At 44.6% G+C, this 22098-nt stretch overlaps 1 protein-coding gene and 1 pseudogene across 2 annotated transcripts in view; one reads left to right on the top strand and one right to left on the bottom strand.

Moving 5' to 3' along the window:
- GRIN2B (glutamate ionotropic receptor NMDA type subunit 2B) overlaps positions 1–22098 on the bottom strand; it is a gene marked incomplete at both ends in the record, with an annotated part of 298387 nt that overhangs the window by 52257 nt on the left and 224032 nt on the right. The window lies entirely within an intron of this gene.
- LOC309812508 (small ribosomal subunit protein uS8-like) lies at positions 8523–9549 on the top strand (annotated as a pseudogene). Its single transcript has 2 exons — positions 8523–8570; positions 9083–9549. The product of its transcript is annotated as a small ribosomal subunit protein uS8-like (transcript).

The following is a 22098-nucleotide window of genomic DNA, read 5'->3' as shown; positions in this document are numbered from 1 at the left end:
ACTGCAGGCAACTTCAAACTTCACATAAGGTTTCCCCTAGAGTCCACTGTGGACACTGCTGCCAGATGGCTCTTCTTAAAACATCATTTCATCATATAATTTCTATTCAAAAATTTCAACAACTTCCCACCACCCTCAGGACTGTGTCCAAACTTCTCACCTAGATGGTCAAGACTTGTGCATTGAGCCTAATCTACCTTGATACAGTTAACATCACTATTTTGAAACATGCATCCTTTATTAAAGTCGGAAAAGGAAGTTGTCGGTTTTGGAAGTTAACATAGGTTAATCAGGGACAGGTTTCAACAAGCTGGCTGTATTTTCTTTTCTGATAGTCTCACTCTAACTGTGAAACAAAAATGCTGCAGACATAGCATGTTGGCAAAGTTTTTTCATGAAACTTGTGAACAAGAGGGAATATAATATAGATCCTTGTATACTTGATGGATTTGAAAGGAGTCTAAAATCCATATCCAAAAAAAAAAAAGATTGTTTAACGAATTAATGCCAACACAGAAAAAGGTCTCTAGTGACATGTCGGGGACTCTGTTTTTAGAAGTGGCCTGTGTAGTGTTTCAGAAAACAAAACAGAAGTCATGCTCACCAAACTGCAGATAACACAAACTAGAAAGGATCAAAGATATGCTGCAATGCAGAATCAAGGTTGGAAGCCATATGAATTCACTGGAATAATGGACTGAACGAAATGGAATAAAATTCAACAGTATTTATACTTAATGTCTAGCATTTAGATTTTTTAAAAGCAACTGCACAATATGGAAAAGGAGATATTTCAAGGAACAGCAGTCTACACAAGCTATTGCAATGACAAATGGTATATTTACAAACTTACGGCGTCCAGCTCACTGAGGGAGGGGAGGGTATGGATGATCCCACCCTGCTCTGTGTTCATCATACCACAGCTGGAAAGCTTGGCTCTGATCCTATAATCCTATGATCAACTGAGTTTTATTTACTATCTCATCCTCATTTCCCCAGCAATACTCTGTTCATGAGGTCTCCTCCAGCACTCTTTCTTAACTTCCTGTCAAGATAGCAGGGTCATATCCTTGCTTCACTTCGACGTAATGCAACCAACATCAACTGCACATCAGTTCTGTGCCAGGCGCTGGGCTGTGTGCTAGAGAAAACAATACCAGGCAACATTTACTAAGGGCTTAGTATGTGCTAAGCACCAAACACATCCAGGAATCTCATACATCGTTGGAGTGAGCTTGTGAGATGCAGGCTGTTATTTAATGTCTCATTGTGCAGGTGTGAACAGAGGGGTCTGATGACTTGCTCATGGTCTCAAGGTTAAGTGAGCACAGTGTCTCGGATCTGAAGCTGACCAGTCTGGCTCCAGAGCTTGGGCTCCCACCCACCATCCTGCATTGCTTCTCAGCTAATAATGAAGGAGTAAGACACGGTCCCTGTCCTCCAAGGACAGTCCCCTGGGGAAAGACACTGTCTATTGACAGTAATATCAAGTCAGGCTTTGGTAATTACCCTAATAAAAGGTCTAAAAAATGACTCAGATTCAGAGTAGAAGTGACTATTTCTGAAAGGGTCAGGGAAAAGCTTGACTGGGACCCTTTTTTAAGCTGGGCCTTGAAATGGAAGTGCTAGCTCAGTAGGTGAAGAGTGGTTTATCTGCTGAGGCAAGAGAAAAGTTGCAGAGTCCTGCAGCTGCTCCATGGAAAGACCAAGGATGTTCCTTCACGTGTGGAGAGAACTGGTCTAGCTTAGTTCTCTTCCTTAGAGACCTGCCCGCACCCCCCCCTCCAGCCAGAAGATCTCTGTTACTCTTGACAGCCAGCTAGATCGTATAAATCTGTTCCCAACTCCTTGTTCGATGGCTTCAGGTTGGTAGTTTGAAACTGGTCGTGGGCACCATGAAATCAGGGCTGCCCCTGCCCACCCCTGCCTCCAGCAGTTAAACATTTACCAGGTCACCACTGCCCAGAATAACCAAACCATTCATTATTTCATGCTCTTTACTACCTTATTTAGTGACTTTTTAGATGTCTTGTTTCCTAAACAAAATTCTTTTTTTTTTGATTCATTTTTTATCCTTTTAATATATGTGGGATAGTAAGTTGTTTTTTGTTTTTTTTTTTGCCTCACCCCAAGGCATGTGGGATCTTAGTTCCCCGACCAGGGATCGAACCCATGCCCCCTGAAATGGGACCACAGAATCTTAACCCCTGGGCCGCCAGGGAAGTCCTTCCTAAACTAAATTCTGAATGTGTCTCTAAGTATTTCTGTGACTGCAGACAAATATCTATAATTCTCTGAGCCTCAGTTTCCACATCTGTAAAATAGGGAGTGATTGCTAGGTGTCTTCTACATAATTTCATGATCTTTAGGACACAGGCTCCCTACTACATTTCCATCTGATGAGAGCCCAGTAAAAAGATGTTCTTAGTGGTTATTTCCTAAAGGGAGGGAAGTATCTGATCTGATTTTACAAAGGATTAGCTTCTCTTAAAGTCTTGATTCTTTTTTTCTTTGTTTCTTCAAGGATGATTACAGTGAGAAAGAAAGTTAACAAATTCCTTCAGGACTGAAAGGAGAAACAGGTTTGAAAAAAACTCAACACAACTCTGCTATGAATATCAGATTGGCAATGCCACTACATGGTGCTTATGTTAAAAAATGTGTTTAGTTACCACAAATTAATTACTTCAACTTCTTGTGAAGCAAGACAGTTAGAAATAAGTAAACAACTAAAATTAAATAAAATAGGGGCTATTTATGTGGAAGAACAAGGTATATTTCAAGCAATTCTTCTTTTAAGGGGGAAAAAGTATGGTGAAAGTATTAAAAATGGGAAAGTTTGTAAAAGTAAATAGAGAAAGAGAAGCCTGAGATTCTGAAAGGAAAAATCTTGAATTCTTTTCTAGGGCATCTGAACTGGCGTTAGTATATCATATTGGATATGCAGATAGGAGGAAATGAGGTTAACAGGAAATATTTCAGAAAAAATTCAGTGAGAAAAAGTGAATGAAAAATTTATAGTCGAGCGTAAAACACGTTCAGGAGAAAGAAAAAAACCTTAAGAAAAAATGAAGAAAATGTCTGTAAAGCACTCTGAATTCCTCAGAGGAAAGCACTAAACAAACATCTCCAGAAGCACATTTAACAACAACATCTGTCTGTAAAAATGCAGTTCCCTGCCACACTAAGATTTCAGAAGATCTCTTGAGACCTGAAATCATCTTTCTCAAGAAAAAAAAAAAAATCTCTGATTAGTTTTCTCAGGAAAACATGGAGTCATTTTGAGGGTTTCTGGTTGCTTCTCTCTGTACAAGGTGAACACCTGTTCAGCTGGGGATTTCTCCTCAGAAGGAAGTCTACCTCACAAACCTGCAGCGTGTTACTCCATAAGCTTTCCCTTAGGAAAATTCTAGAACCAATCTGTGGTGATGGGAGACGTCAAAGTCTTCCTTGTGTTAACAGATTTCCTCCACCGCCGGCAGTGAAGCTGGCACCCAACAGCATGCTGGGGCACACAGGGGTGGCACTCCTTCTGGAAGCCCCCGAATCTGTCCCCTTGGTGAGCATGTCCTTGGGGAGAAGGAGAGGAGTCCAGGCAGGGCATGGCTTCTGTGAAGGCCACCGTAGTCCTTGCCCAGAGAGCAGAGGGCATCGCTCTCCCCGGGCAGCCTCTCTCATCTGCAGGCAAAGTCATCTCTCAAGATGTTGGCATGAAAGCCCTTAATAGAGCCTCTTTAGGCATCAAAGGTTATTTTCCCCAAGTCAAAGCATTGTTGTTTCTTGCTGGAGATGACATCCGGATCTAATACTAAATGCTTGCTGCTTATTTGACGCCTTCATCTGACTGTTAGAATGCAAAATTGAAAACTACATGTAATTTCCCTGAGCAAGCTGAAGGGACCAGCAGTCTCTTCCAGGCAGCCCGGATCTGCACCCCATCCCGTCCCAAAGAGGTGTCAAGCAGGCAGCTGTCATGTGTGGGGCATGCCCTGGGGCAGGCCTGAGACTCCTAATAGAACAGAAATCTGAGGAGAGCAGGGCACTCCTATTTCTCCTCCCCCAAAGCTACACATCTTAGCTCTGAGGATTTTCAAAGGTTAAGTGTCTGATAAACTTCATTTTGTTCAGTCTTTATTTTTCTGCATCCATCCCTCCCCTCCATTCCTCATAAGCAAGTAAATATTCTGGTGTATGACCATCCATTCTCTAGATTCATACAAAATACATCTGTGAGTATGTATGTATGTATGAATGTGTTTTTCCAAAGTCAGATGTGTATGTGTGAGTATGTATGTATGTATGTATGACACCAGGTCATAGTATGCATGTCTCTGCAAATGTGATTTTCCCACTTAGTGGGCTTCCTTCCAACTCAATAGATGGCAGACTTGAGTCCTTTTAATAGCTGCATAGTACTTCCTAATGATAAATGCATCCTCATTTATTAAGTCATATCCCTATTGATAAACATTTAGGATGTTCCCCCCCAATTTAACAAAAACACATGCTATTGAATACATATCTTGGTATTTCCAAAGCATCAATTACCAATAATAAAAAAGTAGAATGAAAGGATATTTGTGTTTTCAAATGTGCTTGATGTTGCCAGACTACTTTACCAAAGGTTTAGAGTGACTGAAAGTCCCATCAGCAAAGCACAAGAATGCGCCTTGCTCACATTCTCACCAGCACTAGGTTGTTACCCCTATTAAGCGTTCGCCAATCTGAAGAATAAAAAATGGTATCTAATTGCTCTAATTTTCATCTCCTTGACTCGCGGTAAACCAGAGCACCCTTGCACGTCTGTTAGCCATTTTGATTTCTTTTACACTCCAGTCACACCCTTCACCCATTTTCTGTTGAGTTGTCGGTCTTTCCTATCTACTTGTAGGGAGTTCCTGGTATAGTATGATAGTAACCCTTTATCTGTCAGATGTGCTTGAAACATTTTTCTACTCTAAGATTTGTCTTCTGACTGCTTTTGGTATTTTTTTATGCACAAGATTTTACTTTTATGTCTTTCTGTCAAAGTAAAATATGTCTCTTTTTATACAGAACGCTGGATTTCCCACCCTTACTTTAAAAAAAAGATCTATCCCACTCTCATAGCATTCCTTGTTTTAATGTTTGGCAGTGTTAGTTACAATACTCATTTAAATGTAGAGCTAGGAATAAACACTAGAAAAACTAAGGTTAGGCAATGAAATGTGTGTGTTATAAACCTTGACAATGGAAAATAAAAGAGCATGTACTAAGAGTCAGGGAATGGGAAGAAGTATAAAAGTACTAAATTTGTTTTAGGTGTGTCTCTAGAGTATAGCATGTGGTTGGCTTTTGCTTTGTAAACCAACCTGAAAGTCTTTTTGTCTTAATACCTAAATTTTGCTCATTTATATTAATTGATGTGATGTACTTGGCTTTGTCTCTGTAATACTTTGGTCTTTACTATTATTTATTTATTTATTATTATTTAAAAAAAATTTTTTTTTTTTGTGGTACATGGGCCTCTCACTGTCGTGGCCTCTCCCGTTGCGGAGCACAGGCTCCAGACACGCAGGCTCAACGGCCATGGCTCACGGGTCCAGCTGCTCTGCAGCATGTGGGATCTTCCCGGACCGGGGCATGAACCCGTGTCCCCTGCATCGGCAGGCGGACTCTCAACCACTGCACCACCAGGGAAGCCCTATTTATTTATTTTTAAGGATAGTTGATTTACAATATTGTGTCCATTTTCAAGTGTACAGCTAAGTAACTAAGTTGGTTTTTCCTAGATTATATTCCATTATAGGTTATTGCAAGACGTTGAATATAATTCCCTGTGCTATACAGTAAATCCTTGTTGCTTATCTATTTTATGTAGAGTAGTCTGTATCTGTTAATCCCATACCCCTTATCTGTCCCTTCCTCCCTCCCTCTCCCCTTTGGTAACCATACGTTTGTTTTCTATGTCTTCTCGCAGTGTTCTTTGTTCTCACTTTTTGCACGGAGCTTTGTCTATACTATGTGTGGTCGACGTGCAGCTTCGTTTTCTGGGCTGCAGTCTTCTCTCCATCAGCCCCTCCCACGTTTCTCAAGTACTCTGCATCCTTCGTAGCCCTCCTCAGGCCTCAGCAACACCATGATGCTGTGCTTCTCCACCCCCAGCCAGAGAAGAAGCTCTGTTTGATCTTCCGTAATCATTTTGTGGGTCAACTGCTCCCTTGGGCTATTACATTAAAACCTCTGTCTCTGTCGCTGAATGTGTCTTTAAGCACTCGAGGGCAGAGACTGTATTATTTACCTCTTTCTGTCCCTGTACTGGCTTGAAACAAGTGTGTTCTCGGTAAATTATTGACTGATGGGTCACTGGGGGACAAATACTTCATACCCTCAGAAAGCCTCCAGTGCTAGATATCGGTCCAGGGCTCTTCCACGGAAAGGCTGTAGTAGGTAAGGGTTGCCTCACATACTGCCTCTCTCAATTCTGCCTCTAGATTATAGAGTGCCCTGGGCGGACTCAATTCCACGTGGATGGCTGTACGTACAACGGCACATCTGCTGCGCTCCGTCCCCTAATCACGTGCACACTCAGTGATGTCTAGATTTGGAAAGCTAGTGCTTTGAAAAATATGTTAGAAAATAATTTCCATATTCATATTTGATCCGTGCTGCCTTGACCCTTTACTGCCTTGACATGTACTAAGCTGGGGACCGGTGGCCCTGGGCACACACGCCGAAGGGAGACCCTTCCAGCCACTCTTGCCTGGCACCTGTGTGGGTCTCCCAGCGGCACTGAGATGTCAGTTGTCATCTCAGGCCTCATCTGCTATCCCTGGCTGATCCCTGCCCCTCCGAGAGAGCCCGGGGCTCCCTGGGGGTTGTGCAGACCCACTGCTGCCACTGCCCATCGCCCCCTGTGTGGTCCCTGTTCTCCACGGGTCCTCCCTCCATCTCTTCTGCTCTGGAGAGTGAAGGAATGGAGAAGTGGAGAGCGGGGGTAGAATCTGGGGCCAGGAATGGAAGGTGCTGATTCCCTCGGCACCAGAGAACAGCTGTGATCATCCCAGATAACACCACGAGCAGAGATGCGATAACATTAGAGTAACTGTGTGTATTCTGGGTCAGGCCCTGTGCCAGGCACTTCACATACAGTGATGGCATTCATTGTCACTAGTTCCCAAATAGGCGGGTACTGCGATGCCCACAGTAGAGGCAGAGAAACTGAGGCTCGATGAGGGTCCAGGACGTCATCCCTGATCTGTCTGGCTCTGGAAGCCCGTGCTTCTTGCACTGTGCCATGTGGCCAAGAGCATATTTCTGGCCTCTTGACTCCTTCCCTGCCGTGATCCGGGAGAAGAGGGTCTGCTTCAGCTCCACAGCCCCCCTCCAGTCACCTAAGCCTCCCAGAAGCTGGGACTCATGGTTGTGTCTGAAGACTTTACAGCAAGTGTCAACTGGAGTCCGTGGCGGGTGGGGGGCACAGGCAGGATGGTAGCAGTAGGAGGTAGGGCACAGACAAGCTGTGTGACCTTTGGTGAGTTCTTTCACCTCTGGGCCTGGCACGCAGTAGTGTTACGCAAGCAGCATCTGCTATTTTTTCTCCTCCTTCCTCCCCTCCTGCTGTTACTGTTACTCCTACTACCAACAACAGCAACTCCTAGGCATGCCTATCTTCCTCCCAGAACCAACTCCAACTTCTCAAACTCTTAACTCGATCTGCTTCAAAATGTCAGACGAAACTCCATGCCATTCTTCCGGTTACATGCAATATTTTCATTCAGGCGCAAATAAAAACAGAGATCACGAGAGTAAAACTGCTACAACCCTTCAAGATTTACAAAGGCCTTGAACCCAATGAATGCCACGGAGCCAGGTGATCCTCTCCCATAAACCCCTCCCTGGGGCAAGGTGGATAGTTTAGAAAGCGTAGTAATTCTTTTAGGTCAGAGCATATTATAAACAGTTTGCTCAATGGGCTCAACTAAGCTGAAAGATTCAACATGTTTTCCTGAAGTATCTGATGCCTTCCTGGCCCGAGGGTTTGAAACCTCCCAAGCCAACTCCTCATCCTTGGACAGCAACCCTCGGAGTCCATTCTGGGACGCAGAGGGGCTCAGTTACTGAGAGCGGAGCCCCATCCACCTTGTCCTCTGATCCACTTTTTTCCAAAAAAGGCCCTCTTCTTGAACATCAAGACTGAGTCCTGGACCATCTCCTCTGGGACGTGTGGGACCAGGCAGAGACCTCTGGAGCTAAACAGCACCAAGTCATGTCCCACCTCCTCTGAGTCAACTTCCTCCTGTATCATGGGGCTCTAGACATGTGTGCAACATGCCCAAGGCTTAGGTTGCTCCAGAACCCAGCGCAGCAGGGCTGGGATGCTGACTGACTGACCTGACTGGTGGATGCGGGTGGGGTTACAACCTGCTTCGGGGGACTGGGCTACAGGCTTCAGTCACGGACATCGCTCCTCATCAAGTTCCCTTGTCATTGCTACCTTTATCCTCTGATTGCAAACTGGAAGGATAGGGCACGAGTGCACAATGCCTGAAGGTTCTGAATGTGACTTCCTGGATTTGAGCCCTGGCTTGGCAAGGTCTTCACGGGTGTTTACATATGTATGCATGCATGCACGTATGCACATGTGCATTCATACATTCACTCACTCCACGACTTCATTCTCATTTGTCATCTTAGTTAAATGCAGGGCTTTGAGTCAGAAAGGCCTAAACTGAGTCCTGGCTTTGGTTGTGTGTGACTCTGCAGGGGCTACCTAAGCTTTTAAGTTCTGGGTTGTGGATAACTGCTATTTTGTCTACCAACCAGCCATCCTCTGCCTGACCCCCTCACTCACTCTCTCTCCCACCCCTTTTGCTTAGCTCAGTCTCTCCTTTTGTGAACTGCCCCTTCCTCGATTCCAACCACATGGTCCTCTGAGAATGGCCATGTTATTAAATCTCCCAGTCCATCCTCTGACCCAGCTACAGCTGAGGGGCAGCCACCTGACTGGTTGGGTCAAATCCTTGGGATTTTTGGCCTTAGGAACAAAGAGTGTTAAGTCAGTCTTTCCCCAGTAGCACAAGCTATCATATGTGAAAATCAGAAGCTCTTTCCACCATCTTTCCGTGCCGCCATAGTGGTGCCCATGATGTCCTGGCTGATGCTCTCAAGAGGATCAACAATGCCGAAAGGAGAGGCAAATGACAGGTTCTTATTAGGCCATGCTCCAAAGTCATTGTCAGGTGTTTAACTGTGACGATGAAGCATGGTTACATTGGCGAATTTGAAATCATCGATGATCACAGGGCGGGGAAAATCGTTGTGAACGTCACAGGCAGGCCAAAGAAGTGTGGAGTGTCCAACTCTAGATTTGATGTGCAACTCAAAGATCTAGAAAAATGGCAGAATAAACTGCTCCCATCCCATCAGTTTGGTTTCATTGTACTGATAACCTCATTTGGCATCATGGACCATGAAGAAGCAAGATGAAAACACACAGGAAGGAAAATCCTTGGATTCTTTTTCTAGGGATGTAATACATACATGCAAATAAAATGCCTCAGAGGAAAAAAAAAAAACCTGGAAGCTGTGGGCCACCATGTTTCACACCCTAGGGGAAAACTGGCCAATGGAGAGAGAAGAATGAAGCCAGTGGCCAGAGGAAAGCATATACCAGTGAGAGAGTGAGCAAGATGCCTGAGAGCATCAGTGTTCTGGAGGCTCAGCCACATTCCCATCGTGGGTTCTGGTGAGACAATCCAGTATCCTTGTAGTAAATCTGCCTTTTGCTTAAGTTCATTCAAGTTGGATATTTATTCTTTATCATCAAAACAGTCCTCGTAATGCACTGTTTATCTCATCTATAAATGGCAATAGATAATAACTATAACTATCTTCATGAGGTTTTGATGAAAATTAAATGAAATAATGTACCTAAAATGCTTTTGCAAAATGCCCGGAACTTGGTGAGCACTGAGTAAATGATGCTGGTCGTGGTTGGCGTTTATCACCAACTTACTGTGAACATCTCAGAGGCCAGGAGGTAGGTTGTGTCACCAGTAACAGGCAGATCCCACTGCCATTCCTAAATAAGCACCCCCTGCATGGGATCAAGGAGAAGCAGGAGGCCTCTCCTCAAGTTCTCAGGTTCTGGGGTGTAGGCAGGGCCAATCAGCAGAGTTCCTGTTGTCAAGTCCCACAGTGACTTGTGGCTTCATCCCCTTCCGGCCCTCAGGCCTTGGGGAGGTGGGGAGGGGTTACTTGGACAATCACAGGGTCTGCACTTGCAGCCAATCTCACTTGGCAGGTCCAAAGTATACCAAAGTACCTTCTGCCCACTGGCCCGCATGCTAAACTCTGCTGCCAGGTCCCGTTATTTCCATTCCCTCCATCTGCTTTTCTACTCTCCATGGTCCCCTTCCACAGATCCTTTTCCAGGATTAAGAGCTTATAACCAGAATGTTCTTATAAGATCCCTATATAGAGGTTTCAAAAGTCAAGCAAGTGGTAGGGGCATCTGAATCCAGACATTCTAATACCAGAGTCTTCACTTTTTGCCACTCCTCTATGTTGCCTCAACTATTGGATAAGACACATAAGAACCGTATCAGGCACGTAGTAATAATGTTCAGTAAATGGTACTGATGCAGAATAGCCCACCTGCCCTCTTCTCCTTAGGGAGCCCATGTGCCTCGGGCCTGCCATAGCATCAGATGTCCTAGAGGCCCAGAGCAGCAGCAGGACAAAAGACACTAAGTGGAAGCAGTGCCACCACCCCGAAAGCACCAACTCGTTGTGCGGGACCTCTGGAAGCCAGAGGTGATTATACTGTTCTTCAAATAATGCTTTACCGAACTGCTCCCAGCTTGCTCTGCCCTTGGCCTCCTGATGAGTTTCATTACATCGTCCATCATGATCTTTCACTTAATTTTTTTTAAATTTATTTTTTATTTATTTATTTTTGGCTGCGTTGGGTCTTCGTTGCTGTGCACGGGCTTTCTCTTGTTGCAGAGAGCGGGGGCTACTCCTCGTTGTGGTGCACGGGCTTCTCATTGCGGTGGCTTCTCCTGCTGCAGAGCATGGGCTCTAGGCACGTGGGCTTCAGTAGTTGTGTTGTGTGGGCTCAGAAGTTGTGGCTCGGGGGCTCTAGAGGGCAGGCTCGGTAGTTGTGGCGCACGGGCTTAGTTGCTCCGCGGCATGGGGGATCTTCCCGGACCAGGGCTGGAACCCGTGTCCCCTGCATTGGCAGGTGGATTCTTAACCACTGCGCCACCAGGGAAGTCCCCTCTCTCAATTTTAAATGTATTTAATATTTAAAGACAAGGTTATTTGAAAATATGCAAGAATCTACGCATAAATCTTACATACAGAAGGCTAGCACCTGCATCAAGTACATCTCAGGACACTAAGAAAAATGATGCAAATGTTGCACACTGAATGAACCCACCAAACAAGCAACATCGGGTTCTCGTGCAAATCTTCAGGAGCTAGAAAAAGTGCCGAGGACTGAAGCAAAGACCTTATCAGGTGAGGTTGTGCAGAGCTGTTTTCAGCACTACGGATGCCCATACCTGAGAGCCAAAAGGAAAGTAATGGAAGGGATTCTGGAAAAGGAACATATTGCATAAGTGTAATGACAGTGTTTCCCAGGCCACACATCTGAATGTAAACGCTGATGATTACGAATGTGCTTTCAGGGACAATGAAGCAGCAGAGTTGAGAGCGTGATCATCCAGGAAATCCAAGGCATAAGGTTGTGAATATATATGAAAAGAAACAAGGCATAAACATTGATAAGGCACATAAAAATAACTGAGGCAATAAGGGAACACAAATAGAAGAGATCAAAGTCATTGAAGATGCATTAAAGTTTAAAAAGATTAGACCACAGATAAGAGAAAAAAATCATGAAGATGTGTGTCCAAGAAGGTCCCTTGTAGAATTCATAGAACAGTGTGCTCACACCTCACTAAGGCCATGCAAAAGAGGAATAAATTCCTAATAAGAACACTCTAAGACTGTCCAGGGTCTACCATCCCTCCTTAGCCAGAAAAGGTCCATTTTGTGGACAGGCATACACTTGTTAAGTATGTAGAAAATAGTTTTTTTCCAGAATATTCTGGACTATGCTATCCCAAACTAGGATATCTAAAGTCATTCCTTTTCTCACCGAAGTGCCTTCCCCCAGCCTTGCAGGGTGGAAATGGCAGGAAAGGATCTCAGTCTGGCCTCCATTCTCAGATATTCTATCACTTGCCTGGATTTCTGGATTACTCCTAGCTGGTCCCTGGCCCCCTCCAGGTTTTTGCTTGTTTGTTTGTTTGTTTTTTTGTGGTACACAGGCCTCTCATTGCTGTGGCCTCTCCCATTACGGAGTACAGGCTCTGGACGTGCAGGCCCAGCCACTCTGTGGCATGTGGGATCTTCCCGGACCGGGGCACGAACCCGTGTCCCTTGCATCGGCAGGCAGACTCTCAACCACTGTGCCACCAGGGAAGCCCTGGCCCCCTCCAGTCTTATCTTCCTCCAGTTCATCCTCTTCTTGGCCCCAGATTTCTTAAAGTACAGATCTGACCCCATCCCGACTCTTCTCAAAGCCTGTCAGTGCCTCCTCATTCACCTACAGAAAAGTACCCAACCTCCTTGGGAGAGGACACATTTGTTCCCCGTACTTTCCCTTTATCTTTCCCGTTCCTACCCACCCTCCCTCCCTCTCCCTCTCTCTCTCTCTCTCTCTGTCTTTCTTGTCTTCCCACTTTCTTTTTGGGTTATCTCTTCAGATTTCCTAGCCTTTCACTCTGATAATAGCACACTACTCTCTTTCTTACCTAATGCCTTCACTCATGCTGTAATTCTCTATTTTAAACGCCTGCTCTTCTGGATGAAACCCACTCAACCTTCAGGATTCAGCTCATATGGTATCAAGAAGCCTTTTCTCACCACACCCCCAGGCTGGGTTAAGGGGTTAGGTATCCCTCTTTGGTACTCCCCAAATACCCTGTGCAAACCTCCGTCACTGAACTTGCCATACGACACTATATTTAATTGCTTGTGTGTCTGGTCTGCTCCAGTAGACTATGAGTTCCTCAATGGCAGAGACTAAATATTATTTCATTTTTCCCAAATGCTCAGCATAGAGAATAGTACCACAGTGGGCACTCAGTATTACTAGGTTAGTTGAATAAATGAATGAATGGGATTTCAAAAGGAGAATCTGTTCTTGGCAGCTAATAATGGCTAATGGTGATTCTACTACTAATACTGACTAATATTTATTGAGCATTTTACTCTGTGTTAGGGACTATGCTAAGTAATGAACATGGATTAGCAAATTTAATTCTCACTATAGTCTTATAAGGTGCATATTATTTTTACACCCATTTACGGTAGTTTATTATATTAGTGGTACCCAATAAATCATATGTCTCAGTAGCCATGCCCTTGTGACTCGCTTTGACAAAAAGGACAGCAAAAAATGTGGCACATGTAGAGACTTGATGATTGACAGTGCAAAGGGCCTTGCCTTCTTGGCATGTTGGCTGACAACTCTGAAAAAACTTGGGCCAGGCTCCCTAAGGATGAGCAAGCCTGCAGAATAAGGTCCAGCTGATAGCCAGTAGCAACAGTTAGACACACGAGTAGGGCCATTATGGATTAACCCACCCTTGGTTGGGCCACCAGATGACTACATCAGGCGAGTGTTCCCACGTGAGACCAACCGAAGGACCACCCAGCTTATCCCAACTCAAACTATCCCAAAGAATAACGAGTAATAAAATGGTAGTTGTTTCAGGTCACTAGGTTTTGGGGTGCTTGTTACATAGCAGAGGTTAACTGAAGTAGGTCCACCTCAGGAAAAGGCTCTGTGTAGCTGGCAAAACCAATGAAGAAGATAGAAGCAAGAAGAAAGACATATGGAGATAGAATTAAAAGACAAAATAGCACAAAGTCCTTTAGCGCACTTTAATATAAATAAGTACAGTGCTGACGTAAGCCCTTCTTAATTGTAGTACTGTTGAAATGGTGCTAAACATAGAGATGGAAATCCTAGATTTCAGGCCCAGCCCTACTCCTGACAAGTCCTGTGAATGTGACAAATCGCTTAACCTCTTGGACTCTATTTCTTTATCAGCAATGTGGGAAGTTACATATATATGTTTACAGGTATACTCTTTTTTTTTTTTTTTGCGGTACGCGGGCCTCTCACTGTTGTGGCCTCTCCCGTTGTGGAGCACAGGCTCCGGATGCGCAGGCTCAGCGGCCATGGCTCACGGGCCCAGCCGCTCCGCGGCATGTGGGATCTTCCCGGACTGGGGCACGAACCCGCGTCCCCTGCATCAGCAGGCGGACTCTCAACCACTGCGCCACCAGGGAAGCCCTACAGGTATACTCTACTTCTGCTAATCTCACAGGGCTGGTAGAAGAATCCAATATAACAAATTGTCCAAATGTAAGTATAATATTGTTGAATTAGTTAATAATTTTGGTTCACAACAATGACTAGCAATTTACCCATGAACCAACATAAGGGGGTGGGACAGTGAGGGAAATTCTGAAGTTAAACAGTCATCATGTTTCCATGTATCAAATAATATATCTCTAGTAGGTATTTCAACACCTTTCATATCAGTGGTATCTTACCGTTTTCTTGTAGAAGACGCTCTTGGGATATCTCGTATAACTCTTTTCCTTTTCTCCCCAGTGTTTATAATCTAGTTTTACATCATCGACTGAAGGCCAGGGGGATACCTGGTCTCAGAGCAAGAGCACTGGGCCAGGAGTGTGGACACTTGCTCGGCCTCTGGCTCTAACCAGCTGTGGAACCTTGGCCCTTACTTTCCTGAGCCTGATTCTCTATCTGTAAAATATGAGGTTAACAACATTTACCAAAACTCCACCAAAGGGGTTCAAGAGCGACAAATGTGATGATGTGTGTGGAAATGTCTTGAAACTGACTATTCTCTGCACAAAGTCAAGGTGGTATCAAGCCGAAAATACCCTTGATGTTTAAAGGTATTAATTTATTTAGAGGTATTTAAATTGAGGATATGCCAGACACTGGCCTAAGCGGTAGGTTTTGCAGGGGAAAAATGGGGAAACTGACCTTTTGAGATGTGAGGTCATTTGCCTGTGGTCACATAATAATTAAAAAATGGCTGAATTGGATTCAAATCCTTGTCTGCCTCCCTCTAAAGCTTGGGCCTCTTGTATAGTTCTGGGCAGCCTCCAAATGAAAACTCTTCAGCCCCTAGGAAAGCAAAATTATTGGCCAGGTTGTTTACCATTAAATGGGGTCACCAGCTTGCGGCTAAAGAAACAGATGATGAAAAAAGTGCTGGGGGAGAAAAGGCCTGTTTACAAACACAGCTTAATTAATTAGTCAACTCAGACAAGGCAGAAGAGACGGGTTTCCAGATGCCTGACATGGAGGATTAATTAGCAGAGAGGCACCAGTCTCTGGCCCTTGATTTCTGTCCAAAGCATATGGTGGAATTAAATGACTAAATTGCCTCAGTGCCCCTCACCTAACTCAACTAAAGCCACTTGACTGGAAAAAAAAAAAAAAAGCCACCTCATTGAGAATGACAACCAAATTGAAAAGCCTCCACCAATTAAAGCTTCAAGTGCAGTCCAGAAAAAAAAAGTAGTTTCCAGTGTTTCTAATTCAAGTTACAAAGGGTCAGAATAAAATTAAAGTGATGTTAGGTTGTACCCCACTAGCAATTCCAAATCTGCACCTACTCAGGTAAATAAAATGGAAACTCTCTAATTCCTAGCAGGCAAAGCCACTGTCTTCATGGTTGCAATGGAAGTGTGTTTGGGAAAAGCCAAAGCATGCAGACCACTGCTTCCATTTTCTAATTCATTTTGCTTATTTAAAGGATAAAGGACTATTTAGGAAAGAGAGATTTACTGTACTCACTTGAGTTATGGTAAATATAAAGTACAACCGTCCCTTGATCTCTACGGGGTACTGGTTCCAGGACTGTCCCCCCACCAAGGTACCAAAATCCAGGGGTGCTCAGATGCTCCAGTCCCTTATATAAAATAACATAGTACAGTCAGCCCTCATATCCTCGGATATGGAAGGCCAACTGTATGTGTGAAATCTTTTGGGGTCACAACAAAATGGGGTTGGACCAGCCTAGGGGACTAAATAATATGGAGTCAATATTAAATGAAATGTGTACAGTTCCAGCTCTAGTGTGACTTCATGAGTCAAAGTCAATTTCCAGGAATGGGTCCCTTCTCTGCTTCCACAGTTAACATTTCCTAGGGGTTCTAAAAGCGCTCCTACTTCGTTGTTTATGCTTTTGTCAGTGAATTTCCATGTATTCTTCAGTTGTTGGGGACTTGTCCTCTGCCCAATTAAGCAGAGGAAGTTAATGAGGTATGCAGTGACTTCGTGCCACCCAGCAAATAGAATACAAAGTGGACAGGGAGAAGTCAGTGAAGGGTCAGGGCCAAGAGTCAAGGAGGCTTGAGGGTTAGGTCTGAGCAGAGGGTGGAGGGCCAGAGAGGTCAGGCGAGACTCCACATTTGTGGCGGGGAGGAGCTAAACAAAGACTCCCAGATCTGGACGTGGTCTAGACAGATTCAGTCATTTTTCAACCACGCTGTATATTAGAATCACCTGTAAAGCTATCAAAATGCTGATCCCTGGGTCCTGTCCCCACCCTCAGTCTTGGAATTGCAGGATGTAGTCTAAACAACAGCATGATAAAAAAAAATCTCCCCAGGCGCTTCTCATGGGCAGCAGGATGGAGGACCACTCATCTGTGGTGACCTCTTCATTTTACTAAAGGGGAAACGAAGGAAAAAATATGGGGAAGCAAAAGAGAGAGCCAATGGGGGCCAGTGGTGGAAGGTGACACTTCACTGAGTGGTCCTGAGCAGCTTCGCTCTGGCTTTAGGAGGAAGGAACTTCTCACGGCCTGGCATCCTTCACCTTGTCAGGCTGTCGCACTTGGGCCCATTCGCAGATTCCTCTGTTAACATGAAGTGAGGCTGAGGGGATTTAGACCAGTGGTGCTCAAAGTGTGGTCCCCACACCAGCCCCATCAGCATCACTCGAGAGCTTGCTAGAAATGCACGTTCCCAGGCTTCACTCCAGACCCTGTGAGTCGGCAACTGTGGGAGTAGGACCCAGAAATCTGGGTTTTTAACACACCTGAGGCACACTGAAGTTTGAGAACCACTGGTTTAGACCATCGTTTTTCAAACTTGGGTCTTTAGAGGCAGGAAGTAGAGTGGGTGGGGGTGGTACTAAGAGGTTCATGACGACACTGGCCGCTGCAACTGAGGAGGACGGATAGGGTTTTCTTCTAAGGAATCAAGGACCACAAGGTAAAATTCACCCCTGTCCACAATGAGGATTTTAATATTTACCATGTGTCACCTGCCTGGCTTCAGCTAACTGGCAGAAATAAAGTGCCTTTTCTTCCCTCGAAGAGATGTGAGGTCACACTGATACATTCCTGCTGTGATAAAGTTCCATCTTTGCCTACGATAGGGGTTATTTCAGAACCCTACCTGGTCTTCACTTTAATATTTCTATTTCAACTCTTGATTATGTCTCATAATAGGTAAGAAAATTCACATAATAGTAAAAAAAATCAACATTTTCTTTGCTTGCAGAACGTATTCACGACTCACACCCAGCGACACAAGCACCCACCCCCAAACCCTCCCCCACTTGTTTCTCATTCTCCCTTGGCTCTGGGCCCTTCTCATCGCCTACCACACAGCTGTTGACAAGAGGAATATGCTGAGATGATGGAAGAGCCAGGTCACAGCAGATAATCCATTTATGTATAACAAAAAATGTGTGTCACACTTCGCTGACCATGTCAGTTCTGAGCTGCTACACATACAGAAGACATCCTTCATTTCCAAGATGGATTTCAAAGCAAAATGAAAAATGCATATGATTTGGCCATGTTCCTACTCATGTTTTAACTCATCCTAGAATAAAAGGTAGAGAGAAGCTCTCTGACCAACAACTCTTTATTGATCACGTGGGCTGTGCTAGACTCTGTGTGAGACTCCCTGCAGGGGACACTGAAGGCACTGACACAGACTCTGCTTTCCAGAAGCTTATAGTCGTGCCTTGGTATCCACTGGGAATTGGTTCCAGGACCAGCCAAGGATGCCATATCTATGAATGCTCAAGTCCCAGAGTTGGTCCTCTGTATCTGTGGGTTCCACATCCATGGATTCAACCAACCCCAGGTGGTTGGATTCAATCCTGGTTGAATCTGAGGATGCAGAAGCTGTAGACACAGAGGGCAGACTGTATAATAAAATGGAGAAGAAAGAAATACACATACTGAAAACCGTCTTACAACATCTGGTGGATTGGCTATGGTGGGCTAACTGCTATAACAAATAGTCTGTGAAATGTATTGTAAGTCCAACACAATAGTTTTTTTTTTTTTTTTTTTTTGCAGTACGCGGGCCTCTCACTGTTGTGGCCTCTCCCGTTGCGGAGCACAGGCTCCGGACGCGCAGGCTCAGTGGCCATGGCTCACGGGCCCAGCCGCTCCGCGGCATGTGGGATCTTCCCGGACCAGGGCACAAACCTATGTCCCCTGCATTGGCAGGCGGACTCTCAACCAGTGTGCAACCAGGGAAGCCCCACAATAGAATTTTATTTCAAGTTCATGTAACTGCACGGAGGTGGCCAGGGAAGCCTCCTCCATGTCGTTATTTGGGGACCGAGGCCAGTGGAGACTTCCACCTTCAACACGAGGCTTTCAAGGTCCCCACGGAGGTGTTTCCATTCCAGCTAGACAGAGACAGCAGGAGCACAGTTGAGCTTGTGTGGGAGGATTTTACGGCACCCATCACTTCTGCTCACGTTGCATTGTCCAGCCGTCAGTCATATGGCCACACCTAACTGTAAGAGAAGCTGGAAAACAGAGTCCAGCTGTAAACCCCAAGACGAAGCATAAACACATTTTGGTAAAAAGCTACAGCTTCTGCCATACTAAGCATGGCTGGAGGGTGTGTGAGGCTCGGTGGGGAGGGAGATTGGTAATAGCTTTCTCTATATATGTTGGTCTTGTTTGGTTGTTTCCCATTATCGAGTTTTACTTTTGTCATTTTTGAAGATCCCGGTATCTGTACGTATGGTTACTTCCTTGATCTTCCTAGAGCGCTAGGGAATACTAGACAGTACAGTCCACTCCAGGGATGAGTGTTATTGGGGGGAGAAACAGCAAGAGAGGGGTAGCAATATTCAAATGATGCTACTTTGACGTCTTTCCGTCCCTCCTTTTAGCCAGTAATTCACTGCTTAGTGCCAATGCACGAAAACCACTTTAGTGTTGGCACTTACCAGGAAGTGATGGATTTCACTCAGATGCCTGGGCCAAGAGAGGTCCAGTAAGGCAGGACACCGAATGAATGTTTGTTCTGGGGTCTGATGGGATATGAATGCTGAAAGGAGATTTAGAAATACAGAGTGTAGAGGAATATGAGAAAAAAAAATCTCTTCACATGGAGAAAAGCAGGATGGTGAAACAGTCTGCAGTCCTAAAGAGGGATTGGAAATGGAGAGAGGGCCATTTGCATTTTTTCCTGTTTTCTACAAAGAAGGGAAATCAATAGACCCTCCTTAAGAGCTCCCTCTGGGCAAAGAACAGATACCTATCTCATTTCCCCCCATCCCTACCCTGCCAGCACTTTCCCAGACACCATTTTATTAGTTCAGGGTACTGGAAGGAACAGAGGAAGCTGGAAAAGCAGCGCACATCTGGACTTACAGCCCCCCTGTTGCTCGTCTGCAAAGATAATTATCTAATCGGAATTAACAGACACTCAGCGTCTGTTGGAAACAACAGACGTAAGTAGTCATCAAAAGGTTGAGTGTGAGCACAGAAGGATTGGCAAATATGTGAACCTGGCCTCTTTAACTCGGTGCCCTGAATCTAGCCGTCTGTTTGCTTTAAGTAAGACATTCTGCTTCACGTAGACAGTTAGTGGCAGGGAGGAAAGGAGTATGTGTTAGATGTCCCGTGCGTTATGCTGGGAAAGGTATTTTGCACCTCTGGCATTTGATGGTGGAAACATAAGCTCAGGAAAAACTTTCATATATTGATAGCTGTAATTAGAATACAGGTTTTTGTTCTTTAACCCATTCATTCATTCATTCATTCATTCACTCAGCAAATATATACCACTCAGAAGACAGGCACTCTTCTAGCTGCTGGGGATAAAGGTGAACAATCCAGTCCCTGGCCTCCAGAAGTTTACATTTCAGTGAGGAAGAAAGACAGTTAGCAAATATATAATAAAATGTCAGCTGGAGAGAACTGCTATTAAGCAAATTAAATGTGGGAAAGAGGATGGCATGTGATGGGGCTTAGACAGGGTGGTCAGGGAGGTCATCTCCAAAGAGGTGGCATTTGAGCAGAGACCTGAATGAAGTGAGGGTCCTGGGAATATGTGAAGGAGGAGGATTTCAGGCAGAAGAGTGCAAGGGCAAAGATCTTGCAATGGCACCTTCCTTGGGAGTGTTGAAGAGACAGCAAGCCGGCCAGTATGGCAGGAGCTGGGGAATCCAAGGGAAGAGTGGCAGGAAATGAGTCTGGAGGGCTCGGGGGCAGATAGACCAGGTAATGAGGCTTTGGGTGATCTGTGTTTGATGAAAAGCTGTTGCAGGTTTGTGAGCAAATCACTGACATGAACTGTTATGTTTTGAAAGTACTGCTTTGGCTGCTACATCAAGAATTGACTATAGGCAGCAAGAGAAGATACAGAAGTCAAGTAAGGAGATGATAGTGACTTTGACCAGGGTGGTGATAATAGAGGGAGTGTGAATTGGTTAGTTTCAGGATATGTTTGGAAGATAGAGATGACAGGATTTGCTGACAAGTTTGATATTGGATGGACAGAAAGATAACTCTGAGGTTTGGGGCCTGGGCCATGGGTGAATGGTGATGCCATCTACTGAGACCTCATACAGAACAGTGATTAGGCTGCAGCCAATGCAGACGTGGATGCCAGGAGGACTGAGATTAATACCCAGTTCTGCTATTTATGAGCCACGTGATCTCAGGAAGTTCTCTCTGTACCTCTCTCTGTATCTCAGTCTTTCCTCTGTGTAATGGGGATGTTAAAAAGACTGACCACATAGGGTTGTTATACAGATGAAATAAGTTAATACCTGTAAAGCACCTAGAACAGAGTCTGGAGTATAGGAAGCTCTCAATAAATACTGGCTACGACGAGAAGCATGGAGAGTGGGAAGCAGACTCACAGAAAAGAATCAAGAGCTTGATTTGGGACACATAAGTTTGAGTCCCCTCTCAGACATCCCAGTAGAAATGCCAGTGAGCAAGTAGGCATAAGAGTTTGAGTTCAGGTGAGAGTTCCAGACTGGAGATATAAGTTTGGGAGATATCCACACATAGAAGATTTTGCAGGTCAAGGGGTTGGATAGTATAAGCTTGCCCTTCCCGAGCAAACACAGACCATGGACTGTAGCCACCAGGGAGAACAGTATGGAGGTTCCTTAAAAAACTAAAAACAGAGTTACCATATGATCCTGCAATCCTGGGCATATATCTGGAGAAAACTTTAATTTGAAAAGATACGTGCAACCTTATGTTCCTAGCAGCACTGTTTACAATAGCCAAGACATGGAAGCAACCTAAATGTCCATCAACAGATGAATGGATAAAGATGATGTGGTATGTATACACACACACACACACACACACACACACAGTGGAATATTGCTCAGCCATAAAAAAGAATGAAATAATGCCATTTGCAGCAACATGCATGGACCCAGAGATTATCATATTAAATGAAGTAAGTCAGACAAAGACAAATATCATACGATATCACTTATATGTGGAATCTAAAACATGATACAAATGAACTTATTTACGAAAGAGAAGTATACTCACAGACATGAAAAACAAACGAATGGTTACCAAAGGGGATAGCGGAGGGTGGAGAGGGATAAATTAGGAGTTTGGGGTTAACGTATGCACAGTACTATATATAAAATAGGTAAACAACAAGGACCTACTGTACAGCACAGGGAACCATACTCAATATCTTGTAATAACCTATAATGAGAAAGAATCTGAAAAAGAATACATACAT

Source organism: Mesoplodon mirus, assembly GCF_964341445.2.
Source record: "Mesoplodon mirus genome assembly, chromosome: 11".
Lineage (NCBI taxonomy): Eukaryota > Metazoa > Chordata > Mammalia > Artiodactyla > Ziphiidae > Mesoplodon > Mesoplodon mirus.
This window is presented reverse-complemented; position numbering and strand designations above follow the sequence as displayed.